Consider the following 21,935-nt stretch of genomic DNA (forward strand, 5'->3'; position numbering starts at 1 on the left):
AATTTTTGCAACAGCGGTAAACTTTCTGTTTTCAAACAGCAACATGTATACTAGCAAAATAAGCATGGTAAAGGCTATCCTTGACATTTTTATTGAAACTAAAGATGGAAAACATTATTATAAATAACATCAAGCAAATACTAACAAAATAAAATGATGCTCCAAGCAAAACACATATCATGTTGCGAATAAAAATATAGCTCCAAGTAAAGTTACTGATGAACGAAGACAAAAGAGGGGATGCCTTCCGGGGCGTCCCCAAGCTTAGGCTCTTGGTTGTCCTTGAATATTACCTTGGGGTGCCTTGGTCATCCCCAATCTTAGGCTCTTGCCACTCCTTATTCCGTAGTCCATCGAATCTTTACCCAAAACTTGAAAACTTCAACCACACAAAACTCAAAACAAAACTCGTAAGCTCCGTTAGTATAAGAAAATAAAACCACCACTTAGGTACTGTAATGAACTCATTCTAAATTCATATTGTTGTAATATCTGCTGTAATATAACTTCTCTATGGTTCATACCTTCCGATACTACTCATAGATTCATCAAAATAAGCAAACAACACATAGAAAACAGAATCTGTCAAAAACAGAACAGTCTGTAGTAATCTGTATCAACCGTATACCTCTGGAACTCAAAAAATTCTGAAATAAATTGATGGACCTGAGAAATTTGTCTATTAATCATCTTCAAAAAGAATCAACCTAAAAGAACTCTCCAGTAAAAAATGACAGCTAATCTCGTGAGCGCTAAAGTTTCTGTTTTTTACAGCAAGATCATATAGACTTCACCCAAGTCTTCCCAAAGGTTCTACTTGGCACTTTATTGAAACAAAAGCTATAAAATATGATTACTACAGTAGCATAATCATGTGGACACACAAAAACAGTAAGGGTAAATATTGGGTTGTCTCCCAACAAGCGCTTTTCTTTAATGCCTTTTTAGCTAGGCATGATGATGGCAATGATGCTCACATAAAAGATAAGAATTGAAACATAACGGGAGCATCATGAAGCATATGACTAGCACATTTAAGTCTAACCCACTTCCTACACATAGGGATTTTGTGAGCAAACAACTTATGGGAACAATAATCGACTAGCATAGGAAGGTAAAACAAGCATAGCTTCAAAAATTTCAACACATAGAGGGGAAACTTGATATTATTGCAATTCCTACAAGCATAAGTTCCTCCCTCATAATAATTTTCAGTAGCATCATGAATGAATTCAACAATATAACCAGAACCTAAAGCATTCTTTTCATGATCTACAAGCATAGAAAATTTACTACTCTCCACATAAGCAATTTTATTCTCATGAATAGTAGTGGGAGAAAACTCAACAAAATAACTAACATGTGAAGCATAATCCAATTGAAAACTAAAATCATGATGACAAGTTTCATGGTTATCATTATTCTTAATAGCATACAAGTCATCAAAATAATCATCATATATAGCAACTTTGTTCTCATAATCAATTGGAACCTCTTCCGAAATAGTGGAATCATCACTAAATAAAGTTGACACTCTTCCAAATCCACTTTCATGTTCATCACAATAAGATCCAACATCCTCAAAAATAGTGGGATCACTACTTCCTAAAGTTTACATTCTTCCAAACCCACTTTCATTAATAATCATCATAAATAGGAGGCATGCTTTCATCATAATAAATATTCTCATCAAAACTTGGGGGACTAAAAATATCATATTCATCAAACATAGCTTCCCCAAGCTTGTGGCTTTGCATATCATTAGCATCATGGATATTAAAGGAATTCATACTAACAACATTGCAATAATGATCATCATTCAAAGATTTAGTATCAAACATTCTATAGATTTCTTCTTCTAGCACTTGAGCACAATTTTTCTTTTCATCAAACTCACGAAAGATATTAAAAAGATGAAGCGAATGAGACAAACTCAACTCCATTTTTTTGTAGTTTTCTTTTATAAACTAAACTAGTGATAAAACAAGAAACAAAAATATTCGATTGCAAGATCTAAAGATATACCTTCAAGCACTCACCTCCCCGGCAACGGCGCTAGAAAAGAGCTTGATGTCTACTACACAACCTTCTTCTTGTAGACGTTGTTGGGCATGCAAGTGCACAGGTTTGTAGGACAGTAGCAAATTTCCCTCAAGTGGATGACCTAAGGTTTATCAATCCGTAGGAGGCGTAGGATGAAGATGGTCTCTCTCAAACAACCCTGCAACCAAATAACAAAGAGTCTCTTGTGTCCCCAACACCCCCAATACAATGGTAAATTGTATAGGTGCACTAGTTCGGCGAAGAGATGGTGATACAAGTGCAAAATAGATAGTAGATATGGGTTTTTGTAATGTGAAATTATAAAAACAGCAAGGTAACAAGTGGTAAAATGAGCGTAAACTGTATTGCAATGATAGGAAACAAGGCCTAGGGTTCATACTTTCACTAGTGCAAGTCCTCTAAACAATAATAACATAGATAGATCATATAACAATCCCTCAACATGCAACAAAGAGTCACTCCAAAGCCACTAATAGCGGAGAACACGAAGAGATTATGGTAGGGTATGAAACCACCTCAAAGTTATTATTTCGGATCAATCTATTCAAGAGTTCGTACTAGAATAACACCTTAAGACACAAATCAACCAAAACCCTAATGTCACCTAGATACTCCATTGTCACATCAAGTATCCGTGGGCATGATTATACGATATGCATCACACAATCTCAGATTCATCTATTCAACCAACACAAAGTACTTCAAAGAGTGCCCCAAAGTTTCTACCGGAGAGTCAAGAAAACGTGTGCCAACCCCTATGCATAGGTTCATGGGCGGAACACGCAAGTTGGTCACCAAAACATACATCAAGTGGCACATGATATCCCATTGTCACCACAGATAAGCACGGCAAGACATACATCAAGTGTTCTCATAAAAGACTCAATCCGATAAGATAACTTCAAAGGGGAAACTCAATTCATCACAAGAGAGTAGAGGGGGAGAAACATCATAAGATCCAACTATAATAGCAAAGCTCGGGATACATCAAGATCGTGCCATAGAGGGAACACGAGGGAGAACACGAGAGAGAGAGAGATCAAACACATAGCTACTGGTACGTACCCTCAACCCCGAGGGTGAACTACTCCCTCCTCGTCATGGATAGCGCCGGGATGATGAAGAAGGCCACCGGTGATGGGTTCCCCCTCCGGCAGGGTGCCGAAACGGGCTCCCGAGAGGTTTTGGTGGCTACAGAGGCTTGCGGCGGCGGAACTCCCTATCTATCTTGATTTTTGATGGTTTTAGGGTACGTAGGCTTATATAGGCGAAAGAAGTCGGTCGGGGGGTGCTCGAGGGGTCCACGAGACAGGGGGTGCGCCCAGTAGGGGGGGCGCCCCCCTATCTCCTAGGCTCCTCGAGTATCTTCTGACGTGAACTCCAAGTCTCCAGGATGATAATCTTCCAAAAAATCATGTTGCCGAAGGATTCATTCCATTTGGACTCCGTTTGATATTCCTTTTCTTCGAAATACTGAAACAGGCAATAAAACAACAATATGGGTTGGGCCTCCGGTTAATAGGTTAGTCCCAAAAGTAAAATAAAAGTGTATAATAAAGCCCATAATCATTCAAAACAGGTAATATAATAGCATGGAACAATAAAAAATTATAGATACGTTGGAGACGTATCAACAACGACAATGAATCCCCCTCTCCGGAGCCTCGAACGGACTCCAGATCAGCCCTCCCGAGAGAGATTAGGGCTTGGCGGCGGCTCCATATCGTAAAACATGATGAAACTTTCTCTTTGATTTTTTTCTCTACGAGACGAAATATATGGAGTTGGAGTTGAGGTCGGCGGAGCCTTAGGGGGCCCACGAGACAGGTGGGCACGCCCAGGGGGAGGGTGCGCCCCCCACACTCGTGGAAAGGGTGTGGGCCCCTGGTTTTGATTCTTTCTCCAGTATTTTTTATATTTTCCAAAAAGTGCCTCCGAGGATTTTCAGGACATTCCGAGAACTTTTGTTTTCTACAGATGAAACAACATCATGGCAGTTCTCCTGAAAACAACGTCAGTCCGGGTTAGTTTCATGCAAATCATGCAAGTTAGAGTCTAAAACAAGGGCAAAAGTGTTTGGAAAAGTAGATACGTTGGAGACGTATTAACTCCCCCAAGCTTAAATCTTTGCTTGTCCTCAAGTAATTCAGTTGATAAACTGAAAGTGATAAAGAAAAACTTTTACAAACTCTGTTTGCTCTTGTTGTTGTAAACATGCAAAGCCAGCATTCAGGTTTCAGCAGATATTATGAACTAACCATACTCACAATAACACCTCGGTCTCATAATTACTCATATCAATGGCATAATCAGCTAGCGAGCCATAATAATAATACTCGGATGACAACACTTTCTCAAAACAATCATAACATGATATAACAAAATGGTATCTCCGCAAAACATAAATGTAGAGCACCTTTAAAGATCAAGGACTGACTAAAAATTGTAATTCATGGTAAAAGAGATCCAGTCAAGTCATACCCAATATAAACCAATAATAATGAATGCAAATGACAGTGTGCTCTCCAGCGGGTGCTTTTTAATAAGAAGGGTGATGACTCAACATAAAAGTAAATAGATAAGCCCTTCGCAGAGAGAAGCAGGGATTTGTAGAGGTGCCAGAGCTCGATTTTAAAATAGAGATTGAATAACATTTTGAGCGGCATACTTTTGCTGTCAACGCAACAACTATGAGATGGCTATATCTTCCATACTACATGCATTATATGCAGTTCCCAAACAGAATGGTAAAGGTTTATACTCCCACAACCACCAACAAGCATCAATCCATGGCTTGCTCGAAACAACGAGTGCCTCCAACTAATAACACCCTTGGGGGAGTTTTGTTTAATTATTTTGATTTGCTTTGATCTTTTTGGATCATGGGACTGGGCATCTCGGTTACCGGCCCTTTCTCGTGAATGAGGAGCGGAGTGCACTCCTCTTGAGAATAACCCACCTAGCATGGAAGATATAGGTAGCCCTAGTTGAAACATGAGCTACTCGAGCATACAAAACAGAATTTCATTTGAAGGTTTGGAGTTTGGCACATACAAATTTACTTGGAACAGCAGGTAAATACCGCATATAGGAAGGTATGGTGGACTCATATGGAACAACTTTGGGGTTTAAGGAGTTTGGATGCACAAGCAGTATTCCTGCTTAGTACAGGTGAAGGCTAGCAAAAGACTGGGAAGCGACCAACTGAGAGAGCGACAACAGTCATAAACATGCATTAAAATTAATTCACACCAAGTACAAGCATGAGTCGGATATAATCTACCATGAACATAAATGTCATGAAGGCTATGTTGATTTGTTTCAACTACATGCGTGAACATGTGCCAAGTAGAGTCACTCCATTCATTCAAAGGAGGATACCATCCCATCATACCACATCATAATCATTCTAATAGCATGTTGGCACGCAAGGTAAACCATTATAACTCATAGCTAATCAAGCATGGCACAAGCAACTATAATCTCTAAATGTCATTGCAAATATGTTTACTTCATAATAAGCTAAATCAGAAACGATGAACTCATCATATTTACAAAAACAAGAGAGGTCGAGTTCATACCAGCTTTTCTCATCTCAATAAGTCCATCATATATCATCATTATTGCCTTTCACTTGCACGACCGAACGATGTGTATAATAATAATAGTGCACGTGCATTGGACTAAGCTGGAATCTGCAAGCATTCAACTCAAAAGAGAAGACAAGATAATATGGGCTCTAAGTTAAATAAACAATCATGCATACGAGAGCCACTAAGCATTTTCAATATGGTTCTCTCGACCCCCAAAGGAAAGAAAAGAAAATAAAACTATTTACATGGGAAAGCTCCCAACAAGTAAGAAGAAGAATGAGAAATCTTTTTGGGTTTTAATTTTAATTCTACTGCAAGCATGGAAATTAAACTAACTAAATTTTTTTGGTTTTTCTTAAGGTTTATCAAACACACAAGAAGAAAACTAAAAAAAGAAATCTAAACTCGCATGGATAATACAATGAAAGAGTATGAGCACCGACGACTAGTGTGTGAACATGAATGTAAAGTCGGTGAGAAATACGTACTCCCCCAAGCTTAGGCTTTTGGCCTAAGTTGGTCTAATGCCAAGGATAGCCTGGCTGATATCCGTAGTTGTAACTGGGGTCGTACTGAGATGTAGCGGCAACCGCCTCCTGAGCTGCGGCATGTTGGCGAGCTGCCCCCGCTCTCCCCTCGTGTTCAGCTGCTTCCTCCCTGGTAACAACATATCTTCCTTTTGCCTGATAATCAAAAAGGAGAGGAGCAGGAAGAGTAACATGGACGACATTGCATCTGTTATAGATTAGTCGATAATGGATGAATTGTTCATTCCTCCTAAGAAAATGATGATTGACCATAGCGTCATAATCTAAATAAGCAGGAGGTATCATCATATCCCCCTCTCGTGGGACTATACCAAGATAATTAGCCACACGAGTTGCATAAATTCCTCCAAATAAATCTCCAGCTCTACCATTATTCTGCAACCTATGTGCAACTATTGCCCCCAAGTTATAACCTTTATAACCTAACACAGCACTCATGAGGACACAAAGATCAGGAACACACATATGACATGCTTCATATTACCATTAATGCATCTACCAATGAAGAGAACGAGATAATGTATAGCAGGAAAATGAATGCTCCCTATGGTAGCTTGTGCTATGTCCCTGGATTCTCCCGTAGTAATACTAGGAAGGAAATCTCTAAATTCAGATTTATGGGGATCATTAATATTACCCCACTGCGGAAGTTTGCAAGCAGTTGTAAAATCCTCTAAGTCCATGGTGTAAGATGTATCATAAATATCAAATAGGACACTAGGAGAATTACGCGTACAGTTATATTTAAATCTCCCCACAAAGGAATCAGTCAATTGATAGTACTGAGGACACTTATCTTGTAAGAAGCCCTCCAGCTCAGCATTATGCACATACGCATCAAATTCCTCCTTAAAGCCTGCTTTGACATAAAAATCATCGGATGGCCACTCACAAGCTCATACATCCGCGTCCCTCGGTAATTCAACATCTTGCTCACGCATAGCAATCCTGGGCCCTTTCTTTACCGAGGAACCACCTTGGTACATTCTCCTAGACATAATTCTTTTTCTGAAAAGTTTCTGAAATTTTAGTAACTTCAAAATAAAAGTGAATAAAACTTAACAAGAATGGTAACTACTACTCCTACAAGTGCCTAGAGCTTATATCATGCATTAGAAATGCTTGGGACCTGATAAATTTAACATGCAAGCTCAAGAACATGGTCACCTATGCAGCAAAAAATTGCAATGAATAAAGCACTAGAACAAAAACTATTTGGACCAGTCACATACCAAGCAACAATCTCCCAAAGCAATTTTGTGAATCGAGCTTTGAGCCCGGAGATCGAAAATTGTAGCAAAATGAGCTAGAACTCGTGCTTGAGCTGGATGGGGATTTTTTGGGTAGAAGATGAAGTGTGTGGGTGCTGGCATAAGTGGAGGGGGGCCACCAGGGGCCCACGAGACAGGGGGGCGCGCCCAGGTGGGGTGGACGCGCCCTCCACTCTCGTGGCCTGATGCTTGCCCCACCTGTAGTGATTTCAGTGCCTAAAATCCTCAAATATTCCATAAAAATCATACAAAATTTGCAGGGCATTTGGAGCACTTTTATTTTCGGGATATTTTTTTATTGCACGGATAATTCAGAAAACAAACGGATAAAATTATTTTTGCTTTATTTATTCTAAATAACAGAAAGTAAAAAGAGGGTATAGAAGGTTGTGCCTTCTAGTTTCATCCATCTCATGATCGTCAAAATGAATCCACTAACAAGGTTGATCAAGTCTTATTAACAAACTCATTCCGAATAACACGGAACCAGAGAAATTTCGAATAACACTAAGTTACCTCAACGGGGATATGAAAATCCCCAACAATAAGAATATCATACTTTTTCTCGACAGTAGGGAGAGGAAATTCAGAACCTCCAATAATGATAGTTGGAACTTTTCCAATAGAATTGATGCTATGAACTTGAGATTGTTTCCTCGGAAAGTGTATCGTATGCTCATTACCGTTAACAAGAAAAGTGACATTGCCTTTGTTGCAATCAATAACAGCCCCTGCAGTGTTCAAAAAAGGTTTACCAAGGATAATCGACATACTATCGTCCTCGGGAATATCAAGAATAACAAAGTCCATTAAGATGGTGACATTTACAACTACAACAGGCACATCCTCACAAATACCGACAGGTATGGCAGTTGATTTATCAGCCATTTGCAAAGATATTTCAGTAGGTGTCAACTTATTCAATTCAAGTCTATGATATAAAGATTGAGGCATAACACTAACACCGGCTCCAAGATCACATAAAGCACTTCTAACATAATTTCTTTTAATGGAGCATGGTATAGTTGGTACACCCGGATCTCCAAGTTTCTTTGGTATTCCATCCTTAAAAGTGTAATTAGCAAGCATGGTGGAAATTTCATCTTCCGGTATCTTTCTTTTATTTGTAATGATATCCTTCATATATTTAGCATAAGGGTTTACTTTAAGCATATCAGTTAAGCACATACGTAAGAAGATAGGTCTAATCATTTCAGCAAAGCACTCAAAATCCTCATCATCCTTTATCTTGGATGGTTTAGGAGGAAAGGGCATGGGTTTCTGAACCCATGGTTCTCTTTCTCTACCGTGCTTCCTAGCAACAAAATCTCTCTTATCATAACGTTGATTCTTTGATTGTGGGTTATCAAGATCAACTGCAGGTTCAATCTCTACTTCATTATTTTTGCTAGGTTGAGCATCAACATGAACATTATCATTAACATTATCACTAGGTTCATGTTCATCACCTAATTGTGTTTCAGCATCAGAAATAGAAATATCATTGGGATTCTCAGGTGTGTCTACAACAGGTTCACTAGAAGCATGCAAAGTCCTATCGTTTTTCTTTTTCTTCTTTTTAGAAGAACTAGGTGCCTCTAAATTATTTCCCTGAGAATCTTGCTTGATTCTCTTAGGGTGGCCTTCAGGATACAAAGGTTCCTGAGTCATTCTACCAGTTCTAGTAGCCACTCTAACAGCAAAGTCAGGTTTATTATTTAATTCATCAAGCAAATCATTTTGAGCTTTAAGTACTTGCTCAGCTTGAGTAGCAACCATAGAAGCATATTTGCTAATGAGTTTAAGTTCACCTTTAACTCTAGCCATATTATCGCTCACGCGTCCTATCTCGAAAGCATTATTTTTTAACTCTCTAACGACATAAGCATTAAAACTTTCTTGTCTAGCCATAAAGTCATCAAATTCATCTAAGCATGGGCTATGAAATTTAGTAGAGGGGATTTCAACTTTATCATATCTATAGAGAGAATTTACCTTTACTACATGTGTCGGGTTATCAAGACAATGTGGTTCTTCAACAGGCGGTATATTACCATGTATTTCTTCAACAGATGGTAAATTCTTAACATCTTCAGCTTTTATACCTTTTTCTTTCATTGATTTCTTTGCCTCTTGCATATCTGAGAAATAAAACACCTCTCTTCTTCGGAGTGGATTTAGGAATAGGCTCAGGAGTTGGCTCAATTGGTTCAGGAATTGCCTCAGGAACTGGCTCAAGAAGAGTCCAATTATTTTGATTAGTCAACATATTTTTCAATAGTAATTCAGCTTCGTCGACTGTTCTTTCCCTGAAAACACAACCAGCACAACTATCCAAGTAGTCCTTGGAAGCATCGGTTAGTCCATTATAAAAGATATCAAGTATTTCATTTTTCTTGAGAGGATGATCAGGCAAAGCATTAAGTAATTGGAGAAGCCTCCCCCAAGCTTGCGAGAGACTCTCTTCTTCGATTTGCACAAATTTATATATTTTCTGCAAGGCAGCTTGTTTCTTATGAGCAGGGAAATATTTAGCAGAGAAGTAATAAATCATATCCTGGGGACTACGCACACAACCAGGAGCAAGAGAATTATACCAAGTCTTAGCATCACCCTTTAATGAGAACGGAAATATCTTAAGGATATAAAAGTAGCGAGATTTATCATCACGAGTAAACAGGGTAGCTATATCATTCAACTTGGTAAGATGTGCCACAACGGTTTCAGATTCAAGGCCATAAAAAGGATCAGATTCAATTAAAGTAATAATTTTAGGATCAACAGAGAATTCATAATCCTTATCAGTAACACAGATAGGTGAAGTAGCAAAAGCAGGGTCTGGTTTCATTTTAGCATTAAGAGACTGCTGCTTCCATTTAGTTAATAATTTCTTAAGATCATATCTATCATTGCAAGCAAAGATAGCTCTAGCAGCTTCTTCATTCATAACATAACCCTCAGGAACAACAGGCAATTCATAATCATTGGGAGAATTTTCATCATCACTATCATCAATAATAGCATCTTCAATAATTTCATTCTCTCTAGCCCTAGCAAGTTGTTCATCAAGAAATTCACCTAATGGCAAAGTAGTATCACGCACAGAAGTAGTTTCATCATAAGTATCATGCAACGCAGAAGTGGCATCATCAATAACATGCGACATATCATAATTCATAACAGTAGCAGGTTTAGGTGTCGCAAACTTAGTCATAACAGAAGGAGAATCTAGTGCAGAGCTAGATGGTAGTTCCTTACCTCCCCTCGTAGTTGAGGGATAGATCTTGGTTTTAGCGTCTTTCAATTTCTTCATAGTGATCAACAGATATAAATCCCAAGTGACTCAGAGAATAGAGCTATGCTCCCCGGCAACGGCGCCAGAAATTAGTCTTGATAACCCACAAGTGTAGGGGATCGCAACAGCTTTCGAGGGTAAAGTATTCAACCCAAATTTATTGATTTGACACAAGGGGATCCAAAGAATATTCTTGAGTATTGGCAGTTGAGTTGTCAATTCAACCAGACCTGCATAACTTAGTATCTGCAACAGAGTATTTAGTAGCAAAGTAATATGATAATAAAGGTAACAGTAGCAAAAGTAATGTTTTGGGGTTTTGTAGTAATTGTAACAATAGCAACGGGAAAGTAAATAAGCGAAGCACAAGATGTGAAAAGCTCGTAGGCAATGGATCAGCGATGGATAATTATGTCGGATGCGATTCCTCATGTAATAGCTATAACATAGGGTGACACAGAACTAGCTCCAATTCATCAATGTAATGTAGGCATGTATTCCGTAAATAGTCATACGTGTTTATGGAAAAGAACTTGCATGACATCTTTTGTCCTACCTTCCCGTGGCAGCGGGGTCCTAGCGGAAACTAAGGGATATTAAGGCCTCCTTTTAATAGAGAACCGAACCAAAGCATTAACACATAGTGAATACATGAACTCCTCAAACTACGGTCATCACCGAGAAGTATCCCGATTATTGTCACTTCGGGGTTGTCGGATCATAACACATAATAGGTGAGTATAGACTTGCAAGATAGGATCAAGAACACACATATATTCATGAAAACATAATAGGTTCAGATCTGAAATCATGGCACTCGGGCCCTAGTCACAAGCATTAAGCATGGCAAAGTCATAGGAACATCAATCTTAGAACATAGTGGATACTAGGGATCAAACCCTAACAAAACTAACTTGATTACATGGTAAATCTCATCCAACCCGTCACCGTCCAGCAAGCCTATGATGGAATTACTCACGCACGGCGGTGAGCATCATGAAATTGGTGATGGAGGATGGTTGATGATGATGACGGCGACGAATCCCCCTCTCCGGAGCCTCGAACGGACTCCAGATCAGCCCTCCCGAGAGAGATTAGGGCTTGGCGGCGGCTCCGTATCGTAAAACGCGATGAAACTTTCTCTCTGATTTTTTTCTCCGCGGGACGGAATATATGGAGTTGGAGTTGAGGTCGGCGGAGCCTCAGGGGGCCCACAAGACAGGGGGCACGCCCCCCACCCTTGTGGACAGGGTGTGGCCCCCCTAGTCTTGATTCTTTCTCTAGTATTTTTTATATTTTCCAAAAAGTGCCTTTGAGGATTTTCAGGACATTCCGAGAACTTTTGTTTTCTACACATGAAACAACATCATGGCAGTTCTGCTGAAAACAGCGTCAGTCCGGGTTAGTTTCATTCAAATCATGCAAGTTAGAGTCCAAAACAAGGGCAAAAGTGTTTGTAAAAGTAGATACATTGGAGACGTATCAGTCCTATTGATCGAGAGGGATGCGGTGTAACGTAAAACAAGGAAACAAACTTCTGTTGGAGCACCTGCGATTGAAATGGGGTCCTGTTCATTGGGAGGGGTGTGACGTATCGCAAAATGGGACTCCACGGGTTATTGTTCATCCACCATCTAATGCATCGCTCTAGCCTCCACGAGCTATTGTTCATCCATCGTCAACTTCTTCCAGCCTCTACCTACTACTGTTGATCCACCACGACTTTCTCCTGCATCCACCAGCTACTGTTCATCCATGGGCTACTGTTCATCCTGCCTCCACCGGCTACTATTCATCCAACCTCCATGGGATACTGTTCATCCACCCCCAACCGACTGGGGTGTGGCGGCCTCCTCGGGGTCCTGTTCATCCAGCGACAACCGCCTACTACCACAGGGTCATGTTCATCCAACCCCACAACCAACCGGCTCGACTCACCACGTCTCGACTCGTTCTACATACCAAGCACACGGTAGTAACTATTATTGTTCATTGAGAGGCAACCCAACACTGGCTGGATACGTCTCACACGGGGGCTCCATCGGGTTCAGTAAGCAGCAACAGTGATCGATTGCTTGGGTTCAGTTAGCAACAACAACAAAGGAACCGATCGGGTTCAATCAACAGCAAATGAATCGCTCGTGTTCAGTTAACAGGCAAGGGATCGATCGCTCAGGTTCAGTAACGTAGATAGTGCGGTTGCTCGGGTTCAGTTAGCCAACGCCTCACACCCACGAGGGTACGAGAGAAATGCGCAAACCATAGTGCATCGCTCGTCCCCGACCACCCACCGTTACCGGGAACTCCCCGATATTTTCCTCGCCCTTGCTTCTACCATGACTTTTTCCATCATGGACGGCCCAAAGAATGTCATGCAGGTGCGTCTCCGGCCCGCCTAGGACGAAAAGCCCAATTTATGTCATGATTTTTTGTCATAGAAGTAGGAGCCCACCACATCTATGATGATACGTGTTTTTGTCGCAATTATCATCATAGAAGTGTCATAAGCACGACAGATTATTTTTTCGTTCGGGCCATAATGTCACGGATGTTTGTTTTTTGTAGTGGCATGGGACACGAGCCAGTTCACGGGACTCAAGATGCCACTGTCTCCCATGCCCTACTCTTCCTCGTCGGAGCCGAGAACGGGTTGGGTGCTGGTGGATGACAGATCGATGATGAATTCGTCCTGGGACAAGCCGACGACATCCACCACGACGCGGTTGCAGCGCCCGGACTGGTGCACCGTATGGGGCGCCAGAGAATGCGACTCTACCTTGCCGACGTTTACTGCAGTGAGCGCTGCCGCTACGTCCCGTGCCCGCTGACGCGCACGGCGGGCATGCCTCGCCATGTTTGCGTCGGACAACACCCATGGTACGTCCATGGCCTCGGCGCGCCAACGAGGCAAGGGGGTTGCGGGTCCACCACCGCGTTCGGATGCCAGATGGACCGCACCGCCTCTGGTGAGGCAACAACGACTGCCCTAGCATTGGACCATGTGCCATTTGGGCGGACGCAATGGATTCTCGACGGAAGGAGTCCGACCGCTGCCATGCACGGGCCTCCTCCCTGGCGCGGCAGAGCGCAAGCCAACGGCCATCTCCTCTTTGGGGCCACGTGGTGTCGGTGTAAAAACCGGCGGATCTCGGGTAGGGGGTCCTGAACTATGCGTCTAAGGCTGATGGTAATAGGAGGCAAGGGACACGATGTTTTACCCTGGTTCGGGCCCTCTCGATGGAGGTAATACCCAACTTCCTGCTTGATTGATCTTGATGATATGAGTATTACAAGAGTTGATCTACCACGAGATCGTAGAGGCTAAACCCTAGAAGCTAGCCTATGGTATGATTGTTGTTGTCCTACGGACTAAACCTTCCGGTTTATATAGGCACCGGAGGGGGGCTAGGGTTACATAGAGTCGGTTATAGAGAAGGAGATCTAACATCTGAATCGCCAAGCTTGCCTTCCATGCAAAGGAGAGTCCCATCTGGACACAGGACTAAGTCTTCACTCTTGTATCTTCATAGTCCAACAGCCCGGCCAAAGTACATAGTCTGGCTGTCCGGATACCCCCTTATCCAGGACTCCCTCAGTAGCCCCTGAACCAGGCTTCAATGACGATGAGTCCGGCACGCATATTGTCTTCGGCATTGCAAGGCGGGTTCCATCTCCGAATACTTCAAGATAAATTCCGAACGCAAGGATCATGTCCAGCTCTGCAAGACAAATTTCACATACCACCGTAGAGAGACAAATATTTCACAAATCAAATCTGCTGACATCATGACATCACACCATGGCCGAGTCATCATTCGAGCCGTTTTCTCACAGCCGGCGACCGCACATATCGAGGCGGTTTCCTCGGCACGTCTTGTCGAAGCAGAGATCGTATCCCCTTGTCACGAGATTCTCATTAATAAGGGCACAGGTAACCCAACCGTGTTTTTTAACATGGTGCTTGGAAAATAAGTGATTTTAACAAGAAAGTGGGGAGGCGCACAGTTTTTACTGCCTTTATAAAGGGACAAGAATCCCCCATTCTTACCCACGCCTTCTTCCTCCTTTGTTCATCCATCCTTGCACTCTCGAGCCCCAACGCCCAAGTTCTCACCTTCTCCGTAGGACCATTCAGCATGTCTGGAGCGGGAGGCAAGTGGATGGCCTCCTCCGTCACGGAGGAGGACATTACCAAGCTTTGGGCGGCCGGATACCTGGTCACAAACATCGCGCACAGGCTACCAGCGGAGGGACAGATCACCCCCACTCCAAAGTCTCGGGAGAGAGTAGTGTTCCTCTCTCATTTCGTCTGTGGACTAGGATTTCCACTTCACCCGTTCGTCCGCGGGCTAATGTTTTACTACGGGCTAGATTTCCATGATCTGGCCCCAAATTTTGTCCTCAACATCTCGGTGTTCATCATCGTGTGCGAGGTCTTCCTCCGCATTAGGCCCCACTTTGGCCTGTGGCTGCAAATCTTTTGTGTGAAGCCGAAGATCGTGAGCGGCCAGCAGGCGGAGTGCAGAGGTGCCATGGTGGGCAAGATGCCCAACGCTACATGGCTTGACGACTCCTTCGTGGAGACTGTGAAAGGGTGGCAATCAGGGTGGTTCTACATCACCGAGCCACGCGACGCCGATTGGGTGACGGCCCCCAAATTCCGATCTGGAATCCCCACGCGGCTCACTTCTTGGGAAAAGAAGGGTCTGGCCTGGGGCGAACCTGCGGAGCTGACCGGACTCAAGACATGCATCGAAGGTATGAGGGACAAGAAGATTAAGCTCGTCAACGTGGTCCAGGTCTTGCTCGTCCGCCGGATACTCCGGTGTCAAAGACGGGCATTCAATATGTGGGAGTTCAATACGGCCGAACACCAGACGCTGCATGAGCTCTTCAACATGACGCATAAGGACGTCTGGAAGGTGCTGTTCAAAGCCGGCGAAGTTCCTCCCCCTACTTCCGACGACCGTGGACTCAGCGCAAAGCGCCTTGTCAATTCGGTAAGTCCTCTGAGTATCGCAAGGTGTATCTTTCCCAACGCGTTCGTGGGAGGACTTTAAGTCATCATACTGACAAAACATGATTACGTGGAGACGGTGGAGCGAATCGACTGTACGGCTCCGCTACCTGAAGATCCAGCGACGACACTCCTGACGGAGATGTTGGCTCCGGCGCTTTACAAGGTGCTAGAGAAGAAGGCCGAAAAGAAGGCCACGGGGACCAGGAAGGGTCTCCGGCGTGAGGTTGCACCGGACGCCTCGCCCGAAGACGATGAGGCGCACTCCTCCCATGAAGGGGAGGAGAAGAGGAAGGTCTCCCCATCCGGGGAGGCCGAAAGGTCCAAGAAAGCGACCGCGGGGACCAGGAAAGGTCTCCGGCGCAAGGCCGTGATAGACTCGTCGTCCGAGGACGCCGAGGCAGTTTCCTCCCATGGAGACGGGAGGAAACGTGAAGAAATGCCTCCTCCCCGCACTGGGGAGGAGAAGAAAAGGAAAGCTGCCCCACAAGGGGAGGCTAGTACGCCGAAGAAGGGAAAGGCATCCCTTCCAGATCACTCCACCACGGCCTCCTACAGCGAGGAGGAGTGGCTGCCCAGGGGCAAGCCCCGGGCGAGGTCGTAAGTATCCACACTCTGTAATACCTTTCGTGCGACTTTAACTTCATAGTTTGTAATAACGCCGAACACATGTATGTAGTCCGGCCCAGTCTAATCTCGGGGTATCCTCTTCGGATGGGTCCTTGAGTGAGTCGGAGATGGATTCACTCCCGACGGCCACCTCCCCACGACCTGCGGATGACACCGAGGTGTTGTCCCAAAGGATACCAGAGCAGGGGGCGGCGGTTCTGGAGATGCCCCAAGGCAAAATCCCAGATGCCGGGCACATGGGGGGTAAGATCCACATGGATTACGCGGACGGGAGCCACAGCAAGTCTGGCTCCCTGCCGGTTACTGTATCGGATCCTCCACAGGTCCCGAATTCAAGTGGGCAACCCCTCGCTAAGGAGAGCGAGTCGGACGTGCCGATGACCTCCGCCCAGCCGGAGGCATCGGATAATTTGCTAGAAGTGTTTCGCGGTGCTTCCATTGACGAAGATCACCATACTCTTATGAGTACGGTGATTGAGAAGGTCCAGTCCGCCAAAGGTGGATTGATCGAAGCCTGCACCAGCCTCCTAGCAGGCTTTGAGGTAAGTAAAAAGGTGTGAGAAAATATCACCCGATAGACTGCATCCCCTGATACTCTATTTGGTGTTCGAAAAGAAAATCCAAACGGAGGGTCAATTATTAATCCGCAGGAGTCTGACAGTACTTGTCTATGTTAATAAGCAGGCGTTACTGCTGAGCGCCACTGCATGCACAGCTGAGGTCGCCGGACTCAGGCAGGACCTGGGGCGGGCTGAAGAAGAGCTCGGCCTCGTGAAGAGGCAGCTCGAGGAGGACAAGGGTAAGTTATACCCCGTCCGTGTGTCATGTAGAGGAGAAAAATTGATGATGCTAACAAAAAGCATCATGATTTTTAATAGGGGCTGCAATCGAAGTGGCGGCCCTGAAGAAAGCGTTGTCCGAGGCCGAAGCCAAGGCGGCCACCGAGCGCACCGAGCGTGAAAAGCAAGATGCTCGGGTGGGGGAGGTACAACAAGAACTCCAGGAGTTCGGCAAGAAGTTCGAGTCCTTGGAGCATGACTTCAAGATGCAAGCGGTCCGAGCTTGCCATAGCCCGTGAGAGCGTGAAAGATGCCAAGGCCGAAGCCCAAAAGTCCCTCCAAGAAATCCAGGCGGCCAAGAAGATAGCCTTTGGACAACGCAGAGCAAGCATGTGGAGGAGACCTTTCTTTTACTTAACCGAATTCGGAGCTCTCCAGGGGCATTCGCAGATCTGCCACGCAACATATCGGATGCCACGGAGTTCTATCGTGACGAAGAAGGGAGCTCAACGGAGAAGTTGTTTTGGTCCCAGTATGCCGGAACCGATCACCCGATGACCTTGAGTGACCAACTGAAGCAATTGGTCGAACTCCACAAGGCGGCCGAACTGGCCATGAAGGGCTTGATAGTCCGGATGTGGCCTGGAGAGCCTCTTCCCAATAGCTACTTTGGCCTTATAAAGCGAATGGTAAATGCATGTCCGCAACTTGAGGTTATCAAGCAATTCGTCTGCATTGAGGGTGCCCGCCGGGCCTTTGCCCGCGCGAAGATGCATTGGGCCAAACTGGATGCTGAGAAGCTGGTGAAGGACGGACCCCCGGAGGGTAAGGAGCATCGCTACCCAAAAAAATATTATGATGGTGTTATGAAAGGCGCTCGCCTTATGGCCGATGAATGCACTAAGAACATGATCTTTGAGTGAATGTACTCATGTCGTCTTTGTAATATAAGAACGAGTTTGTTTGCGCTATATAACGCTTTGTTGATTTAAAATATTACCTTCTGTGCGGCCGTTTATAAAATTCTGAAAGTAGGCCAGTTGTTGGCTTCCGCCCCCGTGTAACTAGTACTGGGGTGTTCGTGGAAAACCCAAACACTCTTTATCCAAGTTTTTGGTCCTTTAAGAAGGTGTTTGGCGCAGCGAACAAGGCAATCGGACTATACGGCTTTATAACTCTCACTTGGCCATAGAAGTCTATAATTTTAAATTTTGGTGAAGCCCCTAGTATTCGGAAGGCCGAACTGGGGCGCTATACACGCCTTAAATCGAACAAGGCCGATTCCTCGCCTTAAGCGAAAAAAATCTTTAGGGATTTAGTACCTCTCGAACAGCGACCAGCTCTCGCCGCATCATGACAGTCAGCTTTCGGCTTTCTCTACTGAGGTGCTCGTCCGGAAGAACCGAGACACAATCACAGTAGTTCTCCCTGCGCTACCTTAGCCGATATAACGGAATGTAAGGTACCAAAACAAGGGAGCCGGGCTAACCCAACTATTGACCCAAGACATGATTCGGAGCTGATGCATATAATGATATAAGTTCGGGGTGCCGCACTGTCGAAAGTGTTCGGACTTTTCTTGCCATATTATGGGGCTCAATAAGAAGCCCCTGGCAAACTGATCGTACCAAGGTGTACGGATGCAATATTAAATAAATATTCAAGGGGAAATATGAAGATAGCAATAAAATGCTGACGTTGTATACTATTTCCTGTTGTTGTTTGTATAATATGGCAAGGCGTATGTGTACAATTAATGCATTAAGCGGAAACAAATAGGACTATTTGACATGTCCTGTCCAAGGGCAGGCTGCATGCACGTATGGAAAACAGGTATAACGATCATTGACAGAGACCACCTGGGTATTCCCTTGTGTGCAAGCCTCTTGCGTCCTTGGTGTTCCCTCCTGTGATGAGTCTGATGGTCCGGTTCTCTGAAGGGGCTGCCCGAAAGTAGGGTCCTAAAAGAAAGAAAGAAGAAGTGTATGCGGGCCTCGTGACGGCTAAACCACGGTGTGGCCTGCATCGTCGACTTGCCTCCACCTATGCCCATGGTATTTTGAGTGCGTAGTTGTGTACGCGTGGCACGAATGCCGCCTGAATGGGGATGGGGCGGAGGCCGCATTGCTAATCGAGCTCTTGGCATGCCTGACGATCCTGTTGCAGGGTGCTCCAGACTCGCTTGACGGTGTTCGGGGTTGTCGTTGCCGAATGGGCTGTCTGCCGAAGAAGGCTACTTTGTACTTCTGCTGCGAGGGCCGTAGTGTGCTCCTCCGTACGGAGGGAGCGTTCTATGTTTCCATTGACTGTTATAACCCCACGAGGTGCTGGCATCTTGAGCTTAAGGTATGCATAGTGAGGTACCACATTGAATGGAGCGAACGCGATTTGCCCAAGTAGTGCATGATAGCCACTACGGAAAGGGACGATATCGAAGATTAATTCCTCGCTTCGGGAGTTATCCGGAGATCCAAAGACCACTTCCAGTGTTATTGAGCCCGTACAGCGGGCCTCTATGCCTGGAATTACACCTTTAAAGGTGGTTTTTGTGGGTTTGATCCGTGAGGGATCGATGCCCATTTTGCGCACTGTGTCCTGATAGAGCAGGTTCAGGCTACTGCCACCGTCCATAAGGACTCGCGTGAGATGAAATCTGTCGATTATTGGGTCAAGGACCAATGCGGCTGAGCCGCCGTGACGGATGCTGGTAGGATGGTCCCTATGATCGAAGGTGATCGGACAGGATGACCATGGGTTGAACTTTGGGGCGACTGGCTCCATCATGTAGACATCCCTAAGTGCACGCTTTCATTCCCGTTTGGGAATGTGGGTGGCGTAGATCATGTTTACCGTTTTCACCTGGGGGGAAATTTCTTCTGTCCCTCGGTGTTCGGACGCCGGGGCTCCTCGTCATCATCACTGTTGATGCGGAGCATCCTTCCATCATCCCGATGGACTCTACTTCGACCACACTTGCTGCAAGAGAACCCATGACAAGAGCCCGAGCACGTGCCATCCAATCCGAGGTTAACTCTCTCCTTGTTGAATTTCCCTTTGACCCAATTGAGACATGGCTACTACCTCAAACGGAGACACTTTGTGTGCTCAGGTACCATGAAAGCATCCTAGGAGAAGGAGTGGTGCAAGATGGACATCGAGATCAAGGAGGCATTCCACCCAGCCTGGGAGGACCGGTACAACCGCCCCACCACCGCCCGGGTGGAACAACCGGCCAGCCACCGCCCAACAACCGGCCGCTATTCTGTGAGCAAGCGGTGCAAGGCCGGTACAGCACCGGTTCTACCGGTTTCTTCCCGAAGACCAGTACAACCGCCCCAACTTCTGATACAACCACTGACTCCTTCGACGCCCACATCCAGAAGCCAGCGCTCGACACCCAGCGGTAGTACCGCCTTCCACGACCGGAACTACCGCCCCTCGGGAGCTCTCAGCGGTACTACCGGCCCCATGACCGGTACTACCGGCCTGCCTGCGCGCAGTGCACTTACCCCTTCGTGACTTAGCATTATATATACTCGTCTCCTAGCTTCGTATTAGGGTTAGCACTGGATTAGCTCATATTTGTGAGAGAGCCTTTGCTCATCCACTTGGATACTTCTCCTCGGAGTTCAGGACCTCTTCGGAGAAGATCCCCCAAGCGGATTCAAGCCCCCTTTCTAGGGAAGACCCCCAAGACCTCCGTTAGGAGATGAACTGTCCTTTGTATCCTTACCTTTGTTGATTGTGGATCATATGCATGTCTTTGTGTTCGGTGATCTAGCACTCGTGTGATTGATTCTATGTCGGTTGAGTGTTTCTCTTGTTCTCCCCGTGTTTTCCCTCTAGTTCTTCCGCGTGTTCTTCGTGATTCCCCGTAGGATCCCTCCAAACGTGAAAGATCGACCACTTAGGGTTCTGCCCTACATCATCTTGGTATCATGAGCCACGTTGATCACGTTTTTGGAGCCCCTACCCCGTGTTTTCTAGCTTGATTTTGTTGTTTTCGTCCTAAATTCGAAAATCCCCACCAAAAATAGCCCCATTTTTTTTGTGATTTGTTGGTTTGATGATGTTTTGTTGATTTTGATCCATGGATTTGCTTGGTTTCAAGTAGATTTAGCATTCCCCCGAGTTTCCCCTCTTTCCATCCACGAAACCCTCTGAATTTTGCCCCCGAAACCATCCAATTCCGCCCCAAAATCGCGCCCTGTTTCATCCTGTGTCGAATCCCGACACGAGCGGTACAACCGCCCGTCCGAGCGGTACCACCGCTGAGTACCACAAGCGGTACAACCGGCCTTCTGAGCGGTACTACCGCCCAAGCAATTTCCAGCATAACTCCCACATCCACCTCCACTTTCTGCTTCCACCATTGTTGTTTTGGTCTTTGAGAATTTGAGTTGTGGTTCCCGTGTCCTATTGTGTTTCGGCTATATAGGTACGGTTCATCGTCAACATCACCACCGCTCATCTTCGTCAAGGACTCATCATCGTCAAGGACGGTAACATCGACGACATCTTTGTCATCTCTTGCAATTGCATTGATAACCACATAGCCTTACTTTTGCGTTGCTTACCCATCGAGACTAGCCATTGAGTATTGCCGGCAACGTGACTTGTGCACATTAGTGATCATACAACATAGCATACATATCATACCATAGTGGTGCATATCTTGAGATCAACTTGTGTGTCACAAAGTTGTCATAGCATACGCAATTGCTATCTTGGTTCGTGA

This window comes from Triticum dicoccoides, chromosome 1B (assembly GCF_002162155.2).
Source record: "Triticum dicoccoides isolate Atlit2015 ecotype Zavitan chromosome 1B, WEW_v2.0, whole genome shotgun sequence".
In the NCBI taxonomy this organism is placed as follows: domain Eukaryota; kingdom Viridiplantae; phylum Streptophyta; class Magnoliopsida; order Poales; family Poaceae; genus Triticum; species Triticum dicoccoides.